General features: G+C 43.5%; 1 long non-coding RNA gene across 1 annotated transcript; it reads right to left on the reverse strand.

The window, feature by feature from the left end:
• Positions 1 to 4,109: 4,109 nt before the first annotated feature.
• LOC123373828 lies at positions 4,110 to 6,593 on the reverse strand. The gene is made up of 3 exons (XR_006580877.1): positions 6,535 to 6,593; positions 5,333 to 5,435; positions 4,110 to 4,293 (listed from the first exon to the last, which is right to left on the reverse strand). It is a non-coding gene; the product is annotated as an uncharacterized LOC123373828 (long non-coding RNA).
• Between the last annotated feature and the right edge of the window lie 17,339 nt (positions 6,594 to 23,932).

Consider the following 23,932-nt stretch of genomic DNA (forward strand, 5'->3'; position numbering starts at 1 on the left):
TTCAGAGAATGAAATAAGTGTAATGTGAAAGTAGAATGGATTATATTGTAAAAATAGAATGGATTAAAGAAATGCTGTATGTACCTTTAAGCAGAAATAAGAAATGTTGAAATACAGGTGTCAGGAAAAGAAACATTAAGGCATAAACAATGAGTCCACTTAAGCTAATGTTGGAACATTAACCGGAGATTGATAAAAGTTAGTAAGGAAAGTAACTATGTATGTCTAGCTTCAGGTAAACTTGTCGGTTCTGCTTTCTTTGTCCTCTTGTTAAGTTACTGCCCTTTTTATCTGTATAAAATAAGGTAGTGTGGGTCTTGGAGAGCACTCACATTATCTGGGTGTATTAGCAGAGCGCTGTGCTAATAAAACAGAGTGGTCTGACAAATTGTGAGTCCTGAGTCTGACTTTGACAGTAAGCAGAGTCAGGATGAGCTCTACCCTGATGTGCTGGTGGTGAATTGTGGCGAGTTGTGGAAACGAACTTCAGAGGCTGGTCTTGTTTGCCTAGGCACACCCATCCCACCTAGCATGAGTCCACAGCCACCCAAATGGTCACTTTTGCTGCTGTGGGATCCCCAGTTTCTCTGTTATTGGGGCAGGAAGAATAAAGTGTTGTTACTCTTTATGTGAATCAAGGCCAGTGGAACTGTTTTATGACAGAGGGACTCACCATCAACTAAGTAGCACTCGCTAGGCAAGGGACATGGGTTCCAATTCCCAGTGAATGGAGAGAGGTTGGGGACAGGTATTTGTACCTGATGGTATGGGCCCCTTTTTGAGGGCCTGAAACACCAGTTACATCTCCTTCTCTCTCCACTGTTGAATAGCAGAGCTAATTTTGATTCCATTAAGAGTCTAGTTACAGGCTGCTGTGCTGAATTCACTTTGGGCCAGTGGTGTACCAGCACTGGGGCTCCCCTACTACAAGCTGAAATCACTGAAGAGCTAAAATTACTAAGAGCTGAGATCACTGAGTGCTGTGTTAACTAGTTGGGGAGCCTGAAGATATATTGCTAAGTGGCTGGCAGAGCAGAGCAGTTTGCAGGACAGTTGGAGCGGCCCACGTGACGGCGAGTGGAGTGAAGTGGAGCGGAACTGAGCAGTTTGCGGGACGGCTGGAGCGGCTCACGGGATGGCTGATGGAGTGGAGCGGCTCATGGTGAAGGCTGCAGCACAACGCCACAGAGAGGCGGGGTAGTCGGCCTCGGACCAAGTAAGGTGCCCCTTAACACCCCATGCGCCCCTCCCCACCCATTTCCACCCAGAGAGGCGGGGGGGTAAAACTCTGCAGATAAACTTTTGAAGTCTGGGGCTGCACTGACAAGGGACAGAGACTTTTGGGTTGTTGGACTTTTGGGTGATTCTTGGGTTGCTGGAATCAAGAGATTTTTGGGGTGTTGGACTTTTTGGACTTTGGGGTGATCTTTTAGGTTATTGGACTTAAGACCCTGAGGGGAAAAGGATACTGCCAAATTTACTTGGGGGTGGGTCTTTTGCTCATGGTTTGTGTTTTGAATCCTGTTTGTGGTGTTTTCCCAACATAATGCTGCATTGTTTCTCTCCTTTATTAAAAGGATTTTGCTACACTCAGGCTCCATGCTTGCGAGAGGGGAAGTATTGCCTCTTAGAGGTGCCCGGGGGGTGGTATGTAATTGTCTCAGGTCACTGGGTGGGGGCTCGAGCCGGTTTTGCATTGCGTTATTGAAACGGAACCCCTGGATACTGAACCCAGCCCTTGTTGCTGCCAACTCAGATGGGCAGAATGGTTACATAAGCATTTAGCCTGGTAATACGCTGCACTTCTATAATGCCTTCCCTATAAAGCCATCAAAGGAGATGACAAATATTAATGAATTCAGCCTCATCACACCCCTGTGAAACACAATAAGTGAGTATTATCCCCACTTTACAAACAAGAATAAAGAGCAATATCAACACTTTAGTACTGGAATCTGTCAGAAAGTGTTGGTTCTCCCAGTGGCTGGATTTTCTTGTTATCCGGACAGCAGCGTATCTCAACTGAATGGTTTGAGTAGGTTTTCTATCGCTCATGGTGACTATCTTCAAAGATGCTGTAACCCACAAGCTCAATCTAACAAAAAACTGGCTCTGTATATGTCAATCCCAGAAAATATCCATATGGACTAAATAAAAATCGTTTTCTGAATCTGTGGAATATCTCCCTTGGCCTTCCGCTTACACCCTTCCCTTTCCCTTGGATCTTCTTACATGTATTGATCCCACACTGTACATGTCCTTTAATAATGATATAAGTAGACCCTGGAGTTAATAGGCCCTTATTCTCCTCTTATAAAAACCAGTTTAGCTGTATTCAATTCAGTGGAATTACTCAGGAGTCCCAATTCTCACTTGTGTAAGACAACAATCAGCCCTCACCCACTTGAAAATGTATATGGTATATGCTAAATACAAACCTGCATTGATGTATCAGTGAGGATTCAATTAAAATCTGAAAATGTCAAGAGCAGCCAAAATTAAGGCTCTAGCAGCAACATTAATCTGGCCACTTTGTACAGACTGGTGTCTTATAATTTTCACTCTTTAAAAAATAGTAATATGAAGCTGCACACTTTAGAAAAGCATGTTGGGCTCCCCAGAATCAGATAAGTACCACAGGTCTGAAGAGAGCCCTTCCATTACTATGACTATAAGTCTTCGTTCCAGCATGGACCTGGGCAGCCTACTGTCAGACAAAGAAAGTAGAAGGGCTGCTGTGGGCCTGACAGGTACTCTGCTAGATCTATCTTATCATGGAACTCAGTTCTGTGACTTTCTGCTTCTGTGGTATGGAAAAGAAAGATCACTATGTCTGAAGAGAACATGGAATAAAAATAGGAAGGGCTGGGGTCCATCAATTTTCCATTCCTGCAATTCCAGGAAGCAGAGCATATGGGGCAACCCAACCAGATGACTACTAGTAAATGCTTCAAAGGAAGGTGAAAAATCCTCAGGCCTCTGTTAGTTTTCCCTGGGGGAAGATTACCCCTTGTCTCCAAAAAGGATAATCTGTTCAACCTTGTGCATGAACAAGAATCGCATACTGAAGGATAGGGCCCTAAAGTACTGATATAGAGGCCCCAAACTCTTTAGGGGTGCTCCCATGATTTCTTAAGTCAGACAAGTAAACAATTACACCAGAGATCAAATAAAAGCAGCCACTACTGAAAAACACAGGAAGAAAGCCAAATACACAAGCAATTAAACAAGGAAACAGCACAACTTAACAAACCAGAAACACTATACACAAAAACAAAACAAAGAAAAACCCTCAAGCTCGTCAATAAACTAGGCAACTAGTACGTGTGACCACTGCTCATCACGGTGACCAGCATTGTCTCATTGTTTCCTTGTGCTTTCCACCCCCATCCATTTGTTGTCTATAGTCTTTTACTAGGATTGCAACCCCTTTGGGGTTTGGCGTTTCTTTGGTATGCTCGTATGATATCTGGTCTCTAGGTGCTATTGAAAAACAAATAAAATAAACAAATAAATAAATAGATCCCTTCAGGCAGCTCAGCATATGGCTGCACAGCTGTGTGAAGCTCAGCAAGACCCTTGATGCAACTCACATGGCATGTATTCATCTATTTTGTTTCTTGCTCTGTCTATACCTCTGAAGACCTGCATATGATTAGATTGGAACTGCTATTATTCCTGTCTGGAGCCAGGAAGATAAGGATAGTGAGGAATATAGAAACTACAGCAATGAGGACAGTAAAGTAGCTTGATCCAAAGCCCAGCAGTGACAGTCTTTCTACTAACTCCAGTGGGCTTTGAACCAGGCCCTGAAGGTCATATTTTCAAAGGTATTTAGGTGCCTGCTGGGATATTCAAGAGTACCTAAGCTGGTCAGGCACTTTTGAAAATCCCAGTAGGTGCCTATCTTCATGTTTAGACACCTAAATACCTTTGAAATTCTGGCCCTTCATGCTTAGAAGGGATACCTCTTCCCACCCAGCTGCTGGGAAGGGAGGAGAAACAGACCCATCTCTCCCAGGAGTGAGAAAGAAAGAAAGAAAGAAAGAAAGAAAAAGAAATCCCATTTGTAAAGAGCCACCAGTTCATCATAGTATGATGTTATAGCATTGTTTTGTGGTGCTTTTATTGTGCTGCTGTATCAAGATGGGATGACAGTATCACCCTGCACACAACAGCATCAGGACTCCAGCATGTATTACATTGCAACTCTACTCCATGGAAGTGACTCTTGAGGTCTTCAGGGTCACATACCACTGCTTTAAACCTTCCTTCATATCTGAGTGGACATGCCTATGAAAGAACATGAAAGAGTAAAACAAACATTTTTGAAGCAGCTGTGTGCAACCATCTTGCAAACATTGGGGAGGGAACTGTCTTCACATGTCTTTTGTACAGTCTCTAGCACAACGGGGCCCCAATCCTGACTGGGGCATCTGGACAATAGTATAATGCAAATAATAATAATGGGTACAAAAATCTTCACTCACACACCCTTATGGTGATGATAAAGAAAAATATTGATGTTCTTTTAACCCACTGATCCTAAAAATAAATCACTTGTTCCAAGTTAATGAATGGCTGAGTAGAATTGTTTTATTGTCCTGTCTGTTAAAATGTTGCAGGAATTTTATTTTATTTTATTTTATTTTAAAATGATGCACTAGAAACTCTAAGACCATGTAGCGTCATAACCTCTAACTCCTTCTAGGAAATCATCAGTTCAGCATGCCCGTCTTTGGCTTTCAGCTCTTCTAAAATGTGACTTACTGCAGGAGGAAAAAGCAGTTTCATCAAAAATAATAATGTGTTTAGAAACACCTGTTTGTTAGTCAATCCCATTTCAAATCCAGCAGTCAACTTTGCTGCATGTCAATCACACAGAGGGTCAATTACACAGTGGACACTGCCAGTCATTCCTAAAGTCAGCTGCCAGGCTAAGACTTCTATAGGGTCCTAAAGTCTGCTGTGTACACTGAATATTTACAAATTTAACTGATTAACTTGAGGACTTCAGTAACAGCAGCGGGAATCAAAGCTCTGTCTCCCATATGAACGCTTCCATTACATATATGCTTTTTATAAAAACACCTTTTAAAAAAAAGACGACTTGTGAAAAATATATATATGCACTAAAAACATCCATTGTAACAAACCTGGAACGTCAACTTTTCTCCCAGCCACCAGGTGTAAATCTACTTAGCTTTTATAATCAGACATACTCAGAGTATAAAGGGGAGACCATCTGCTTTCAAGCAGCTAGACCATTTATTTGCAATTTACTATGATGCCTATTATTTTTTCTTCCCAGGATAAATTAATACCTACATACCTTGGAGCTCATTTTGAAGATTAGTCTTAACGTATCTTCAGAAAGGGCAAGATTTGGGATTACTTCTCTGGACCACATGAGCAGGCAAAGACTAATTGGGAGCCTCGGAACAAAAAATACAAGTACACATTTTTTTAATTTGTTAAATAAAGGGAGGGACTACTTTAACTTTTGCATCTAGCTACTGCTCCCTGGCTTAAAAATACATTTCAGCTCCAAGCTATCAGAAGGAACTTCTTTTCTTCCTTTGTCCTGCTGCTTGAATAGACATCCGGAAAAATCTAGCTGTGCTCCCAAAAGGGATTCAGGCCCAGTTAGGTCTTAATCCTGCAAGGTGCTGTGCGTTCATGCCCTGATCCAGTGAAGCACTTAAGCATGTGCTTAATTTTAAGCACATGAATAAACCCATTGACTTCCATGGCACTATAGATGTTTAAAGTTAAATGCTTTGCTGGAGTGGGAGAAGAGTGCTTAGGGACTTCCACAACTGAGCTCTTCATGGGTTGCAGAGCTGACACAGGATTTGCAGCTTTCACTGGGTGCTTACTTTACTTGTATTTAAACCAAGCCTGGGACTTGGAAGTATTCAAACTACCTTTTTATTTTCACCATGCTTTATGTACCAGTGTGTACTGAGAGGCAACATTCAGTTCCACAGTTGATATAATTTAGGATACCCTTTACTATTTGGAACTATATGTTCTTTATTCAAAAAGAAAATTAAAAAAGATTGCAGATATATTTTTCATTAATATCTATATCGGAGTTTGCTAGCCAGTGGCTTATTGGTATCATGATGTACTTTTTTTAATAGGTAGATTTTTGGAAGAATGATAGGGACAATGATTACATGACATCATTCCTGCATGTTCTGGTGAAATGAAGTTAATACAGACATCCTGTAGACAGTATGAAAACGATAGTAATAATTATAATACTAGCTCTTATATAGAGCTTTTCATCAGTCAATTTCAAAGGAAAACTGAGGCACAATGAGAGGCCATGACTTCCCCAAAATCACCCAGAAGTCCAGTGCCATAATCCAGAATAGAACTCAGGTCTCGAGTCCCAGTCTTGTGCTCTATCTAGTAGACAACATTTCCTCCAAAATATTGTTATTCTGATTTGGTTTGGGGGCAAGGAAATATTAAGTTTAATTAAAAACAGGAGATACTCATCCCAAACCTCAGAGCAGGCCTTACCATGAGGCGAACTGAGACGGCTGCCTCAGGTGCCAGACTGTGGGGTGGTGCCACTTGTTGTGTATTTGGTTTTCATGGTTTTTGTTGCTATGGGAACTGAGTTAGATTATTATGGGTTAGCTCAGCCAGCTTCAGCCGGCTGAGTGAGTTCTCTGAGTCTGTAAATAAAATGGTGGTTTTGTTAGCTGTCTGCTGTCTGGCCTCAAGTGATTTCTTCCTAAACCGGCTGCCCCCAGGGATATAACAAGTGGCGACGAGGGTGAGATTCCGGTGCTGCTCCAGTAACAGAAGGAAGTAGAAGTCAAGGTAAAGAACAAACAAACAAAAAAGCTGCTTGTTTGCACTGACTGTGAAAGTGAAACTAAAATCATGGCTACTCTGACCAGGCCACTGGAACCTTTTGATGAGAATATAGAGCAATGGCATGTGTATACTGAGCGTTTGAGCTTTTTTTTATTGCAAATGACATTACAGAAGCGAAGAAGGTGCCAATATTCTTAAGTGTTGTAGGGACTAAAACCTACTCCCTGCTACGCAGCTTACTACACCCTGTTAAGCCAGCAACTAAATCTTACAGTGACATTGTGGAAATCCTGGGGTCCCATTTTTCCCCAAAACCATTGGTAATTGCTGAAAGATATAGGTTCCACAAAAGAGACCAAAAGGAAGATGAAACAGTTGTACAATTTGTAGCCATTTTAAAAAAGCTAGCAGAACACTGTGAATTTAAAGAGATGTTAAACGATGCCCTGCGTGACAGGTTAGTGTGTGGCCTCTGCAGTGAAGCTATACGGAAGCGCCTACTGACAGAGGCTCAGCTTACCTTACAGAAGGCTGTTGATATTGCTGTCTCCATGGAACTGGCTACAAGGGAGGCGCAATACATCGGTGCATCCCCTAGGGTGAAAAAAGTGTCACAAGAACTGACCCACAAAACGGTGCAGAGTCAAGAATGTTACCGCTATGGTAAGCCGGGTCACCAGGCATCAGAATGCTGGTGTAAGGACCTAGTGTGTCGACACTGTGGCAAAAAGGGACACATTGAGTGTGCCTGTAAACAAAAGAAAAGGAGGCCTGTGGTCTGGCCGACAAAAAGAGGAACCTTGCATACCCTAGAGCAGACCCAGGATGATCAAGGTGACACCTCAGCGCAAGAGAAAGTGCCACTGCATGTTTTGTCTTTGGCAGTGGGCTCACATGAATACTGGGTAACCCCGTTATTGGATGGCAAATATATACGCATGGAACTGGACACCGGTGCAGCCGTCTCACTGATCTCCGAGACTGTGTATAAAGAAAAGCTACAGCATCTTCCGCTTAAGGCAACAAAAACTGTTCTGAAGACGTATATGGGAGAAGCTGTGCCTATGCTGGGCACTATTGATGTTAAGGTGGAGCTCAATGGACAGGTGGCTAAATTGTCACTGTTTGTGGTGAGAGGTAACTACCCAGCCTTAATGGGTAGGTCTTGGCTTGGGAAGATTCAACTGAACTGGGCAGAAGTGCACCGGATGACTAAAGAAGAAACCAGTCTAACCCCTATATTAAGGAAACATGCTGCTGTTTTTGGAGATGATTTGGGAAGTATGAAGGGAATCAATGTGACATTGAACATTAAACCTGACAGTCCACCAAAATATCTGAAAGCCCGAACTGTGCCATATGCCATCAGGCCAAAAGTTGAAGCAGACCTGGAGCGCCTGGTCACCAATGGAGTCCTAATACCAGTTACCCATAGCTCATGGGCCACTCCTATCATTCCAATAGTGAAGAAAGATGGCTCTCTCCGGATTTGCGGTGATTTTAAAGTCACTGTCAACCCAGTGTTGTGTGCAGAGCAATACCCCCTTCCCCGCATCGATGACCTCTTCGCAGGCCTGGCTGGGGGACAAAAGTTCAGTAAGATTGATCTGAGTCAAGCATATTTACAGATGCACGTTGATGAAAAGTCCCAAGAGCTGTTGACTATTGTGACTCATAAGGGGCTTAATCGATACTGTCGCCTACCCTTTGGAATAACATCGGCTCCCGCCCTGTTCCAGAGAGCTATGGACCAGATCTTGTGTGGCTTGTCAGGAGTTCAGTGCTATCTGGATGATATCCTGGTCACTGGAGGAAATGAAGAGGATCACTTAAAGAATGTAGAGGCTACCCTACAAAGATTGGAAGAGTATGGCCTACGAGTTCGCAAAGACAAGTGTGAATTCTTCAAGCCCTCTGTTGAATATTTGGGACACATCATCGATTCTGCAGGTCCTGCAAAAGTTAAAGCTATTGTGGAGGCTCCCCCACCACGAAATGTAAGCCAGCTGCGCTCGTTTCTAGGACTACTGAACTATTATGGAAAGTTCATCTCACAGTTAGCCACACTGCTAAAACCACTTCACGAGCTCCTTGGGCAGAACAAGGCCTGGAAGTGGACTGAAGCCTGTGATCTTGCATTTAACAAAGCTAAGGATTCACTGTTAAATTCTGAAGTTCTAACGCACTTTGATCCATCCTTACCCCTGCAATTGGCCTGCGATGCTTCCCCTTATGGAGTGGGAGCAGTCGTGTCACACATTATGCCTTCGGAAGAAGAGAGACCTATTGCTTTTGCTTCACGCACTCTAAGCAAAGCAGAAACTAACTACGCCCAAATCGAACGTGAGGCATTAGGAATTGTTTTTGGAATTTGGAAGTTTCATCAGTACCTGTTTGGGCGAAAGTTTACTCTTCTTACAGACCATCGACCTCTGACGTCAATTTTTGGACCCTACACAGGCATTCCCCCATTAGCTGCTAGTCGTATGCAACGTTGGGCATTGTTACTTTCAGCACACACATATGAAATCAAATATCGGAAATCCACTCTGCACGGCAATGCAGATGGCCTCTCAAGGTTGCCTTTGCCGGTCAAACATCAAGATAGTGCCCAAAAGGAAATCTTCTACTTTGAACAGGTAGAGAATAAACCCACCACTGCTACTCAGATAAAGAAGGCAACTCACGTTGACCCAGTATTGTCCCAAGTTATGGACCTGGTGATGCATGGAAAATCTCGACAAACCTCTCCGGTCTCATCCGACCTTGTTCCCTACATGTCCAAGTGGACGGAGTTATCGGTCTAATCTGGTTGTTTGTTGTGGGGGAGACGTGTCATTATTCCACCACCACTGAGATCACAGATGTTAGAACAGCTACATTCCGGTCACTGTGGAATAGTGCGCATGAAGGAAATTGCACGAAGCTATTTTTGGTGGCCTGGATTGGACAGTGCTATTGAAGAGAAGGCAAAAGCTTGTATGTCATGTCAGGGTGTGAGGAATGCACCCCAGTGGGCACCCCTACAACCATGGGACTGGCCTGAAAACCCGTGGCAACGTATTCATGTTGACTTTGCTGGCCCCCTTGAAGGAAGCATGTTCTTGGTGGCAATAGATGCCCATTCTAAATGGCCAGAAGTCTCTATAATGCAGTCCACTTCTGCAGAGAGTACTATCCAAAAACTACGAGGACTCTTTAGTCGTTTTGGTCTGCCAGAACAACTTGTGAGCGACAACGGACCGCAGTTCGTTTCTCAGGAGTTTCAAAATTTTATGAAGGCAAATGGGATACACCACATCATGTCAGCACCATATCATCCGTCCACCAACGGATTAGCTGAAAGATTTGTGCAGACAATGAAAAACGCTTTGAAATCAGCAAGGGGACAACACTCCATTCAAAAGCATCTGGATACCTTCTTACTTTCCTACAGAAACACACCTCATGCTACGACCCAGGCACCCCCAGCCTTTCTAATGTTGGGACGACAGCTGCGCACTTGCTTTGATCTGCTGAAACCTTCTGAACCCCGACAAACTGTGCAACATCAGCAGCAATATCAAGTCATCAGACGGGCACCCAGAGCAAAAGACTGAACCTTTAGCCCGGGACAGCCAGTTTTGGCTCGGAATTATACTTCCAGAGCTAAATGGGTCCCGGCCACAGTCATCACTCAAACAGGACCTGTTTCTTACACAGTCCGGACTGCAGAGAATCTTACCTGGCGGCGACATGTAGATCAGCTGTTGCCAGGTCATGCCAGTCCTCAGGACCCATCTGCAGTTGAGGGGTCTGACTTCACCTCTTCTGGTGAGGCACCGAATCATGAGTCACCTGTTCCTGACTGTTCTCCTCCATTACTGCTGGCGGCTGAGATACCCCTTTGCCCAGCACGAGCTGATACCACCTCCTCACCCGTTCGTGCTGCGGACCCTGAGCCCCTAGTGCTTTCAGGTGCAATAACACCAGAAGTTCGCCGTAATCCACCTAGAGACAGAAGGCCTCCTCATCGGCTGGATCTTTAGCTAGGGCGAACCCACGGTTATGGGGCAAAATAATCCCCAGGGTTTAGCCGGGAATGGAGGCAGTCTACCCTCCTTCTCTAGTCTAGTGTGTGGTTTTTTTTTTATTTAGGGGATGTTCTTATTGGGGGGGAGGAATATGTTGTGTATTTGGTTGTCATGGTTTTTGTTGCTATGGCAACTGAGTTAGATTATTATGGGTTAGCTCAGCCAGCTTCAGCCGGCTGAGTGAGTTCTCTGAGTCTGTAAATAAAATGGTGGTTTTTTTAGCTGTCTGCTGTCTGGCCTCAAGTGATTTCTTCCTAAACCGGCTGCCCACAAGGATATAACACCACTATGACCCAGAGTGTAGAAAATTGTGTCTGCTGCTGGTGCATATGTATTCTCTCTGCTCTAGATGCACAGAGACGGTGGAGTGCTGTGCTGGAGGAAGGAGGGCACAAGAGACAACAGGCAGGCAGGAGAAAAGGTGAGAGGGAATAACAGAAAGCAGCAGGAGCTGCAAGGAGAGAGAGAGAGAGAGAGAGAGAGGGAGAGGAGGAGCCTCTTATGTACCTCTCTAGCACCCCCAGGAGCCTGGACAGATTAACACCAGCTTCTCAGGGACCTTCTTGTTTCCTGCTGCTTCCCTGAACCCACTTGAGGAGAACAGGCAGTCAACTGAAATAGTAGGAACCAGTTAGGCCCTTAAGACGCTGATATCTTCCCTCACTCAGGCCCTGCTACCAGCCTGCTTATTTGTCCCCTTCAATTGAGTGTTGTATATCTGGCACAGAACAGCAGTCATGAGTGAAAGAAGAAAACGCCCCTTTGGGGCAGCATTCAGAAAAAGAAAGCAAGCAAAGGAAGCTTTTCTATCTAAGCAGGAAGGAGTTCTCCTGAGATACATAGACACAAATGTTCACGGTGAGCCTTCCGGCCCCAGTGAGATGTGAGTGGTGAGGAGATGCCTGATCTTCCAGTTAGTCAGAGTGCAGGTGACCTGGCAGCATCCATATCTCCATCTCAAATGGATGTAACCATGCACATTCCTGAAGAAAAGTGTAGATCAGAGAAGAGTGTGGTGGAGGCACAAGAAACAGCTGCTGCTGAGTTTAGTTCCTTAAGTCTAGATGATCCAGGACTGTGGACCCACTTGAGCAGTAGCCTGAGTGACTTCCTTGTACTGCATGGGCCACAGCAAGTGAAAAACTTCATGTTCCCCAAAGACAATGAAAATAGAATTTCCATCCAACACATTACTGGTGTGAAATCCCCAATGGTGACAAAGTGGAGAAGCCATGACTTATGTGCTCAAAAACCCAGAATGCTGCATACTGTTTTTGATGCAAACTCTTCCAGTCTAATGTTCCAGCCACATTGGGTTCTACAGGAATAAAGGACTGGAAAAATCTGGATAGAAATCTGGCATGCCAGGACAAGGCAGCAAATCACCAGAGAGCATTCTATAGGTGGAAAGAGCTTGGGATGAGACTAAGGTTAAATGCCACCATAGATGATCAACATCAAGAGAAAATTGCATCAGAGTCTCTTTACTGGCAAAATGTTCTGAAAAGCCTCATTGCCATTGTGAGAATGCTTGCTACCCAATACCTAGCACTGTTTGGCACTTCAGATCAGCTGTATGTGCCAAACAATTGAAACTTCCTTAAAATTGTGGAGCTGATGGCTGAGTTTAATGCTGTACTTCAGGAGCATCTAAGAAGAGTCACCACCCAAGAAATGTACACACTCCACTATCTTGGAAAAACAATTCAAAATGAGATCATACAGTTACTGGCAACAAAAGTCAAACAGAAGATTGTGGCAGATCTGAAGTCAGCAAGATATTACTCTGTTATTCTGGACTGCACACCTGACATCAGCCATATGGAACAAATGACTTGAATGGTAGGTTTTGTAACAACAACCGAACCTAGTGAAAATGTCCCTGCAATGGTGACGGTCAGAGAGCATTTTCTAGAATTTATTGACATTGATGATACTACAGGAGCTGGTATGACAAATGTGCTTCTTAAAAAGCTGGAAGATACAGGAACTGTGATAGCTGACATGAGAGGTCAGGGCTACGATAATGGTGCCAACATGAGAGGAAAGAACAGAGGAGTGTGGACACGGATCCAAGAGTTAAACCCTCAAGCTTTTTTTGTCCCATGCAGTTCTCATTCATTGAACTTGGTGGTCAGTGATGCTGCATCAGCTTCTAATCAGGCAGCTGAATTTTTTAATGTAATTCAAACCATCTATGTATTTTTCTCTGCATCAACTCATCAGTGGCAAATTTTGAAGCAACATCTGGGAACATCCTCTCTGACACTGAAATCACTGAGTGCCATGCGATGGAAAAGTTGAGTGGAGGCGATAAAGCCTATCAAACACCAAATTGGGAAGACAGATGATGCTATAGTTGCCATTATGGAGAATAATGCTATGACAGGAACTGTTCGTGGGAGAACAGCGGCAGAGGGAAATGGAATCACCAGAAACATACATAACTTCAAATTTCTGTGTGGCTTAGTGTTGTGGCAAGACATACTGTTTGAAACAAATATTGTGAGCAAGAGACTCCAAGGTGTTGACCTTGATATATCTTGAGCAATGGGACAACTGGACAAAGCAAAGTCATACCTAAAGTCTTACCGGTCAGATGAGGGATTTCAAAATGTTCTGAAGAGTGCACAGAAGTTGGCAGAGGAACTTCACGCCAAAGCTATTTTCCCCCCTATTCAAGAATACAAGAGTCACCAAAGAAGAAGACATTTTGATTACAAGGCACGGGATAATCCCATAAGAGACCCCAAACAACAATTCAAAGTTGAATTCTTTAACCAGGTGCTAGATTGTGCAGTCAGTTGAAGAACATTTCATGCAGCTCAGGGAACACAGCAGTATTTGGGATGTTGCATGATATTCCAAAACTCCTCACTATACCTGAAGAAGACCTACACCAGCAATGCAGGGCACTAGAGACAGTATTGACACATGATGACATGCGCGATATTGATGCGAGTGATTTAGGTGATGAACTGAAAGCCCTTTCAAGATACATTTCAGCAGGATCAACTCCAAAGGCTGTTCTGGAATATATGTGCTGTGGCAAATTGCCAGTACTACTATAATGGGTCTCACGCTTTTTCTTCTTGGGGGAGGGTTCAGGGTGCCGTTTTTTGCCCCTGAACTGGGATATTAACTGCCCCACTAGTGTCCTAGAGGAGGGGAGTGGAGAGGGAGGGACTCGGGCCTGCCCTCTACTCCGGGTCCCAGCCCAGGGGCCCTAGGGATAGCGGTAAACCACTTGAACTATCGGTTCCTTCCCCTGGGCTACTTCCCTCTCCTGCCCTTCAGCTTGTGGGGGCTTCCTGCCCTCCCTCTGCACAAGCCAGGTGTCCCTTTACCTAGGGTCTTGGTCTTCTTAGTCCACCGCAGCACTTCTCCAAACTTTCCTCTGTTTCCCTCCAAACTGCTCTCTGCTCCAACTCCAATCCACTCTGTTTCTACTCCTTCAAACTGTTCTCTGCTTCAACACCAATCCTCTGTGCTCCAACACCTTCCCCTGTCTGATTGAAGCAGGGGGTTTATATCAGGTGACTGACTTCAGGTGCTCTAATTGGCTTCAGGTGCTCTAATTAATCTATAGCAAACTTTCTTCCCTCTACAGGGAATAAGGCTCCCTTTTAACCTTCTCCTGCTGCCATGCTGTATCACAGTGCACAAATAAGATTACCACCCTCTTTCCAAATGCTTTTGTTGCTCTGCGCATACTTCTAACACTTCCTGTAACAGTTGCCAGTGGACAACGCAGCTTCTCCAAGATGAAGTTAATAAAAACACATCTACATTCCACAATGACACAGGAGAGGCTGGTCAGCCTTGCAACCATCTCAATAGAGCATGAGCTGGCCCAGACTGTGGACCTTCAGGAAGCAGTTCAAATCTTTGCAACCAAGAAGGTACGGAAAGCACCACTTTGATTATTCAAACATATAAAAATGCCAGTGTTTACTATGCAGACAAGAAAAGTTACATTTGCTGTTCAGGCGTTTGAAAGTTAAGTGTTATTTAAAATTTTTGAACAAAGCATTTTAAGTTGTTAGTTCTCCTTTATTGGGGTAGGTAGCAAAGCAGTACCATGACAGGAGTAGAACAGGAAGAAGGCAGAATTGAGACCTTTCAAAGTTTTGGCCCAAGCGAGGGGCATGGGGGCGTCATTTGAGCTCCCCGCCTCAGGTGCCAAAATGTTGTGGGCTGGCCCTGCCAAACCTACCACCTTCTCATCAAATCATTCAAGTCTCATTCAAAGTCTCTGTCAACATCTGATATTTTTGCTACCTTGTCTCACATGCCAGATTTTCCCAGTGCTTCCTGGTTTAGCAAGAAGCTATGTTGTTATACAGATGGCATTAACTACTGTTTATCTTCCTTCAGCGTAGAGAAATTCTAAACAAATTTGGTATTACAAAATTTTTAATTGTTGCATAATTAATTTACATTTTACAGTTCATGAACATGATTAAGTTATATCTCTTCTATTTTACTGTTATGGGTTATCTCTGAGATTTCCCCACCAGCACCACCAAATTTTCATATATGCAGTAGGTCAGAACACTGCCTTTTGGTAGTAAAAAGTGTTTAAACCGGAAATGTTGCTGAATCTCTACAACTTCTCCACAGCAGAAACTCTACAAATTTGTGTGTCCATGACTGGGAGGATAAGTAAAATGCAGAATTGTGGGAAAGATTTATAAATCCATATTTAAAACGCAATCAGTGTTCAAACAATCATAAGTCTTTAAGGGTAAAAATCCCTGTAGCACCGTCACTGCTGACTCAGGTCAGCTGACTCAGGCTCACGGGCTGCAGGGCTGGGGAAAAAAAATCACTGTGTAGATGTTTGAGCTCAGACTCTAGCTTAGCTCTGGGACCCTCCACCCCTTGCAGGGGCCCAGAGCTCAGGCTCCATCCCTAACTTGAACAGCTACACAGCTCCAGAGCCCAAGTCCTGAAAGCCCGAGTCAGCTGACCTGGGCCAGCCACAGTTTTTTATCCCCAGTAGATGTACCCGAAGTTGTGGCTAGATTTAACATATAGAAATATCAGGCCAGACAATTATTTCAATTATCTCAGGGTAATTCTGGAGTAGCTTTAGGAGTCAATTAAATTAATCCAGATTCACACAGAGGTAACAGAGATTAGAATTTGGCCCAAGGTACGTGATTCTGGCTTTTTATAGGTAGAACAGGTTCCATTAGTAACTCCCTTCCCTGTTTAACATTTACTAAATAAATACGACATCACAAATATGGACCAATAAACTCCTATCAAGGACCATGTAATATTAAGATCAGCACAATGTTGTCTATTTAGGAATTTGTTTATCCTTTCATCAGTCTAGTGCCCCTTTAATACAAATCAGTGTCAGCCAGGTAGGATGCTTCTAAATGCTGCATGACATGGCCCATCCATTCAATACATTTTATTTATGTATTGCAACATCATGCAGTATTAGGGTTAGGGAGCGATCATCATCAGAGTGATGACATAGGCTATGGTAAGCGAGGCGGAGTTGTAGAGGTAGCAGCGGCCAGGACACCTCCGTCAAGCAGTAACAGATGTTGCGGCCTGGCAACTCAGCTTCCCTTTGAAAGAAAAAAAAATCAGTAATGCGGAATGTGGGTGTTTTTTTAGTGCAACTTTTAAAATTTACACTATCTACACTGATCCTTGAACACACATGGTCAAAAAACTGCCTGCAGGCAGTCCCTTCCTTCTTTCAGGAATCTTGGCCCAAACTGCAGTACCCAGTTCCCAGGGAGCAACACAGACTCCAGTTAGAAAGATTAAGGCAGAGAGCAAACTCCCTTGCTTCTTGCCAGAGCTCCCCCAAAAGAAAAATATATCTCAACAAAACTAATACTTTAAGCACTGCTTCAAAGACTGAACAGCACTCACATGCCAAGAAAAAAAGAAACTATAGGACTTGAACAGCACCACCTGGTGACTGCCACCATACTATAAATCCACTATCATGCCACAGCTCTCAGCGTTGGGAATTTTGTGTGCAAAATGTATTCAAGCTTTCAGTTTGAATGCAGCTGGGCCTTAAAATTAATCTGAAGACCTGTTTATTTGATAGCTCCTGTCCCTCATCATATATTCATCCAGCTTTGACGATCATCTTCTGTTATTCTCCCCGCCAGAGTCCTGCTCCATTTTTCAGATTCCTCAGTGCCAAATCATACACTGCCACATACTATATTAGCAGGGTTACCTTGCAGCATAGCGCTACAGTTCTTTCAGCCTTTATTCCAGACTTTTTTTTGGCAGACAAGAGAAGCCAATCCAATATAGAGTCTGTGGGAGACTTCTGCATATGTTCATACAGCAAGAATATACTATTTTATTCTGAGCCAAAGCTTTTCATTACCTCTAGCATCCCTTGGGACCACAGTAAGGTAAATAGAAACATCTAGATCTTTGCTAGAGAAGGTAGTTGCAAAGACTCAGTTGCATTGCTTATCTCTTGTGTTAACTTTCCCCAGTCTTTTATTAATCTGAAATGTGTTAGGAAATGAAAGACTAGGAAAATTGTTCTTGCTTGGGCCAGTACCAAGTGGCCAGTTCTCATGAAATTGCACCTTTCCCCCCAGCCTTAGAGTCTCTTGTAGGATATTTTGTTAAGTGAATTTTTGTTCTTGGAAAAAGTCAGGCTTGATTTGGAGCCCTTGAGGCTAGTCCCCTCTTTGTCCACAGGACAGGTACTGCAGGGAAAGCATCTATGTGTTTTTTCTTAAGCTGCCATGCTTGGCTATGTGGAGTGGCCACTTCTAGGAGTTAGAGGAGTGTTCAGACCCATGACCCAAAATGGTTGCCAGTTAGTGTCAACTTTGTCGGCAGTACGTGTGTCTGAGAGAGAGCGATATGGACACCTCACCACTAGGTATTAGAGTGCAACCACCTCACTTCACATGGACCACTGACGCAGATGAATGAGTTTAATGCCACTTAGTGTATGGGGTTGTACTCTACATTGATATTAAAAACACCATAGCACTTTTCACATGAGTAGTGGTTAGCTAGGCCAAAATTTCCCCTTCATCCATTTGGTTGCAAGCTTCCTGTCCAGAGGTAGTAGCATTTCATTGCCACAATATGTATCCTATAACTCTCTTTGGGACGTTCTGTAATGGGAAGTGTCAAGTGTAAGTCATTAGGCCTTTTGAACACTACTGTTCTGGGGTTGGGTTTGCCCCATTAGCACTCTCCTGAGTTACCTAGCCTCCCTCTTGGTTAAGTCTTATTAGCCCACTTGTTTACCATGCCAACATAAGGTGGCACCTGTTGGGAGCATGTACTAAAGAAAAGGGGTTTCTGGCTGTTTTTTCTATCTAGGATGAGTGCTGCTGAGCACTGCCTAAAAATAACTGCACCCACTGTCAGGGGTTCATCCTTCCTTCTTCTAACATAATTTGGAATAGCATTCTTCCCCTTTGCCAAAACCTCAAAGTCGCCATTTGCAATCTTGAGACAAGATTCTTATTTGCTCAGTGCTCCAAGAAGCTTAAATGAGAAAGTCCAAACCTAAAATTTATTCTGAAATGAAATAAAAGTTTCAGATAAAAGTTAAAAAGGAAATAAAATTTGAAGGCCAGGTGGAGAAAATTGTTACTTGAATAGTCTCATCAGTCCTGCACTGCAAGGCTTACTCCAACTTGATCACTTCTGTGTTCTCTGATCCCAAGCTCAGACATACCCTTCAGCAGCACAGAAAATCCTTCCTTTATCATCCCACTCTAGGCAAAATGAAGGATTCCCAATCCCTCAGCATGTTAAATCCTTCTAGCCTGCTACTTTGTAGCCTACTTCACTATAGCAATGCTGCTCATTGACTTATGCTATAGAGTATAGAATTCATCTGAACAAACAAACAAATCCCTCCATAAAACTATTCATTAGGAACCATTGCATTGGAGTGCTTCTAAAAAGGGAAAGAGGGCAATTATAAAGAGGCTTTACCTTACCAAGCCAGAATATATCAAGCTACAGGATGCAGATTCTTAACAAAATAATAGGTTCAGCAAGAGATTAATTTCTCCACATAGGTGTGTTTGAAATATTCATGGGTACTCAACACCAAAAGTTATAAGAGGGAAGAACAATGCAGTCGCAGGTTAAATTTTATCCAGAAGATTTAGTCCAGCTCCAATGGCTTGAATACAAAATTTAGCTTCATACTAAACTCAGATGCACTGATGCCCTGACATATTCCTGGTACATTACTGTCCTCAAATTGCCTATTGTCTTTTGTATAATGTGTATGATTTTTTTTTAAATTAGACAGTGGTTTATTACCGGCTTGAATCGCTTCTAAGCCAGGCAATGTAACTTTTTTTTTTTTTTGGCAGTAAGAGAGATGGCTGGCTAATTGAACTCTGGAAAACATTATCACACCATTTCTCAATTTAGAACTTGTTTTTCACTGGAGTTCAATCTCATTTAACTCTTGTTACAGTAGTCATAGAAAATTAAAGTCAGCTTCAAATTTACACATTTGAAATCACAAATACCTCATGCAGCTAGTAATTTTTTCTTAACTGTTGCCTCATTTTCAGTCCATCATAACAAACAACTGAAAACTTGTTTTTTCCTTGTTTCTATTTTCTGAGTGCTTGGGACTGTGGTCTACTGACTAGAGCAGGTCCTAGAGCTAGGAGTCTGCTACAAACTTGACTGTGTGACCTTGGGCAAATCACATGACCACCGTGTGTGCCTTGTTTAGTTCTCCCGAAAGAATGTTGTGTGGGTTAACATCTCTAAAGCACTTCAAGAGCCTGAGATGAAAGGCACTATAGAAGCGCAAAGATATATATATATCTTTCCAGTTTAAGTCTCAGATACAAATCCCTTTGCTGGATGCCCATTTCTACAAAGCTAAAGTTCTTCTCCCATCAAGCAGCCTAAAGCAGCTACTCTTTAAAGTTCTTTGCTACCACGTTAGCTGAATGCCTGGATGAATGATACTAGGTCACCTTCTCAGGAATGGCCTGAATACCAATACAAGATTAAGAAATGGTGGGAGCCACTATATTCTGTTACACTGAAACCATGAGCAAAGTGACATTCAGTGAGAGATTGAATTGCATTATAATGAGCTACAAATAGCAAAGAGACTCAATCCTTTGGGGGGAAAAATAACTCTTGAAGATTTTCATTTTGATAATAAAATGTAGTTGACTAGCAGGGACTTACAATAAGTGAATAACTGCATGACTTTTTATGTAGAAGTCGCTGACTTGTTGATATAACTTTGCTACATATTACAAAAGTGAAGCTGCCCCTTGGAATCACAGTGTTGTCTCTCTGAAACCCAATTCACTGTAGGAAAGATTAGCTAATCCTTGACTTTTCCAGGGATGCTGTAGTGTCAGTCCTAAATTGCATACAGTACCATACATATTGCTGGAGCACAAGATACCTTCAATTTGTCTGGGGCTGTTATAAATGACACCCTAGAGATATCTGCTGATGTGACATGAACATGATTTAAAATTGAATGTGTTAAGATTGAGTTGGGAACTCATGGAACATTGCTGAGGTTTGAGACTTTAATACCTTACACTTACAGGATCATAAAGCACAGATTCAGAACTGGAGTGAGAGGGTGACTTTCATGGGCATCAAAGAGTGAGAACTTTCAGTGCTGGATCAGAACATGTAAAACAAATAGAAGGAGGGAAATTTACCAGGAGAAGATACAGCTTTTGTTGTCAGACTGTGGGTGGGAATACCAGTTAGGATGCAAACATGAAAGGATACCCTCCAAAGAAAGAGTCTGGAGAAAAAGAGTTAATTGAATATTAGAGAAGAAAAATTACTTGGAAGGATAGTTACTCTGCTGCCTTTTTTGGATGGTTTCACCTGAAAACAGATTTACAAGAGGAAATGATTCCCAAATGATTTTCACACTCAAGTTTAGACAACTACGACTTTGCTGATCATGTAATGTTATGTAGCATGTAGACTTTCTAACTAAAAGAGCTATGGCAACATTAAGTCAGTGGAATTGCACCCAATTGTAAAACATCTCAATTTGGCCCTGAATATATAGGTATTTTAAGGACAGACATGGGCATGTTCTAAATCTTAACTTTTCCTGGACAAGCAGGTAGACACTATTGGGCTATAAGAAGTCAACATATACAATATAGATAAAACTGAGGTGCTGGTTAACTTGGACCAAGTAAATTCAAACTAATTAAATTGCTGTTGCAGATCACCAGCGAAGAACAAATATGCTGTACCAAATGACAGTTTTACATAAGTAGGCTAATCCTTCAGAAATTATTAGCAGCATGATAAACTTCTATTGGCTAGTCACTGAACAGATGCACAATATGTTAAAAATAGCCTAAGCAACATACACAAACCCTCATGCACAGGAAATTCATCGTGATAAGGTTTCACTGTGCTACTGGGTTTGATGGACAAAAAAGAATCTTTATGCACACTCCAAAATTCTCCTCTCCACTTTTCAATGAGTTTCTTATCTGTAGGACTGTTCTTTATTGCCATCTCCCACCTTTATCCAGTGTGTGGAATTCCCACTGAGAGCTATGGATGCTCTGTGTACAGAACCTAGCACAGAAAATGCAATGGAGATTAGATGAAAGAGGAAAATTTAGTTCTTAAAGCTGCATTGTATTTTTTAAAGTAAATGTATTTGGTTTAGTGTCTTTCATATAAATGACATGGTAAATGTTTCTCAGACAGCAGACACAGAAATTTCTTTTATTAAGTTTAGCATATTTTCACACCATCTTTGCATATCTTACTTACCAGCCTCAATTTTGCAATCTGGAAAAACTACAAAGTCCATTTCTGGCATGCAAAGTTACAGCAATTTGTAGCTATCTTTTACATTTGGATTTATAGAAGAGTAAGGTGGAGAGGCAGGGGTAAATTACATAATGGCTAATGTGTGGGAGAGATTTTCTCTGGCGTGGGAGCATTTTGAGAGGGAAGCATATTGCCTAGTATGTCGTAAACAGGTCAGTCAGAGGAAGACCAGCTAGAACCAGACACTCAGATCTCTGTTAAAAAACTGACACAGTGATCTGTACTGGCCCAGCAGAGAATGTAGATGGGCAGAGAGTGCATCAATGGAGCCAAAGATGCATCACCAGCAAAAGCAGGTGGAACAAGATCTGGCTGCTTCCTGGGACCAGATAGAGGGCCATCAAAATGGTGAAAAACTTCCCTAGAGGGAAAGGAACTGGCCTGAGAAGAAATGCAAAAGTCAGTGGATGAAAGCATTCGTATAAAAGCTTTGTATGCTGGATAAATTAAAGCATTCATTCCTAATGTCTTCCTCGCCTCTGTTATAGACTTTAATGCCCATGAGCAGAGGAGAAAGATATGCTTTGTACACAAATTATGAAAACAGTTGGAGAGTCAGCAAGGCACAGAGATACAGGTGCTGTGTGTCCAGATGAAGCAGGGAAGGAATGAAAGAGGGAAAAGTTTGTACAGTATGCTGGGACAAGTCCATCAAGATTATCTCTGAATCCACAAAGTCATTTAGACACCTACTGGATCTGATCTTCAGTCCAAGAATGGATATTAAGGAATGGAGCAAACTCATCTCTTTCCTGCATAGACCATTACCTTTTGCTAGACCCGTTCACTACTTTATTTTCCTTTTACTGAGTAGTTGAACAACTAGACTTGTTTACCCCTGCAGACTCATGTCATGAACCCAACAAGTTTTCAGGGAGAAAGGAAAAAGAATGTCATCCAACTACAGGGCCAGAGCACAATCACCTGACGAAGCAATATCACCACCTAGCCGCCACAGTCATTAACATCTTAGCCTGTAGACACCATCTTCTCTCCAACGCTCCCCACACAGAACACCTTGAGTCACAGATGAACAGTGTCAAAACTGGAATGCCACAAATCCCGCTCCAACCCACCCAGGACAAGACCACAAGGACTTCCCACAGAAATATTCCACTGTTGTGAAAAACAAAAACCACTTTCTCCTCTATCTTAAACAATGCCAAGTCATAGCCTGTTTGACTATTCTGGATGGTCAATTGACTGATGAATACAGCCCCAGTTTACAAAATGCCAGACCTAACATGCCACCCTGTGATAATACAGCACTCAGCAACCTCCCTAACTGACATCTATTTGAATAAGTTCCCTTTTTTGAAGTGAAAGCTCCAGATATGAGGATTCCTTGTCACTGAGAAGGCTAACCAAGGGCATATGCCATCTTCTTGAGATGGTGACTCAGAGTCTAGCCCAAGTGGACCTAATTCTCCTAATTCCATGTTTAGATTCTGTTTCCTCTCCACCTCTGTTGATTCAGCACATCAGTAGTTTTACTGAATGACACAATCTGAGGCATGGTGGGCTATATAAAAACAGGGCCGCCCAGAGGATTAAGGGGGCCTGGGGTCTTCAGCAGTGGGGGCCAGGGCCGGCTCTAGACCCCAGCGCGCCAAGCAGGCGCGTGGGGCGGCCCTTTCCCTGGGGGGCGGCATTTGGCTCCGGTGGACCTGCCGCAGGCATGCCTGCGGGAGGTCCACCGGAGCCCGGGACGAGCGGACCTGCCGCAGGCATGACTGCGGCGGGTCCCCTCTTCCCGCGGCTCCAGTTGAGCTCCCGCAGGCATGCCTGCGGGAGCTCAGCCGGAGCCGCGCGAAGAGGGGACCGGCCGCGGGACCGGGGAAGGGGCGGCGCTGCGCACGGCTGCTTGGGGCAGCCTATTTTCTAGAGCCGCTCCTGGCGGGGGCCCCCCGCCACTGAATTGCCGCCGAAGACCTAGCACTTCGGTGGCGGGTCCCAGGGCGGAAGGACCCCCTGCCGCCGAATTGCCACCGAAGACCCGCACTGGGACCCACTGCCGAAGTGCCGGAAGGACCCCCCACCGCGGGTCTTCGGGGCACTTCAGCGGCGGGTCCTGGAGCGGAAGGACACCCCCCCCCCTCCGCCGCCGAATTGCCAACGACGACCCGGAGCGGAAGAAGCTCCGGGGCCCCGGGCACCGCGAGAGTTTTCCGGGGCCC

The sequence above is a fragment of the Mauremys mutica genome, chromosome 7 (genome assembly GCF_020497125.1).
Source record: "Mauremys mutica isolate MM-2020 ecotype Southern chromosome 7, ASM2049712v1, whole genome shotgun sequence".
Taxonomy (NCBI): domain Eukaryota; kingdom Metazoa; phylum Chordata; order Testudines; family Geoemydidae; genus Mauremys; species Mauremys mutica.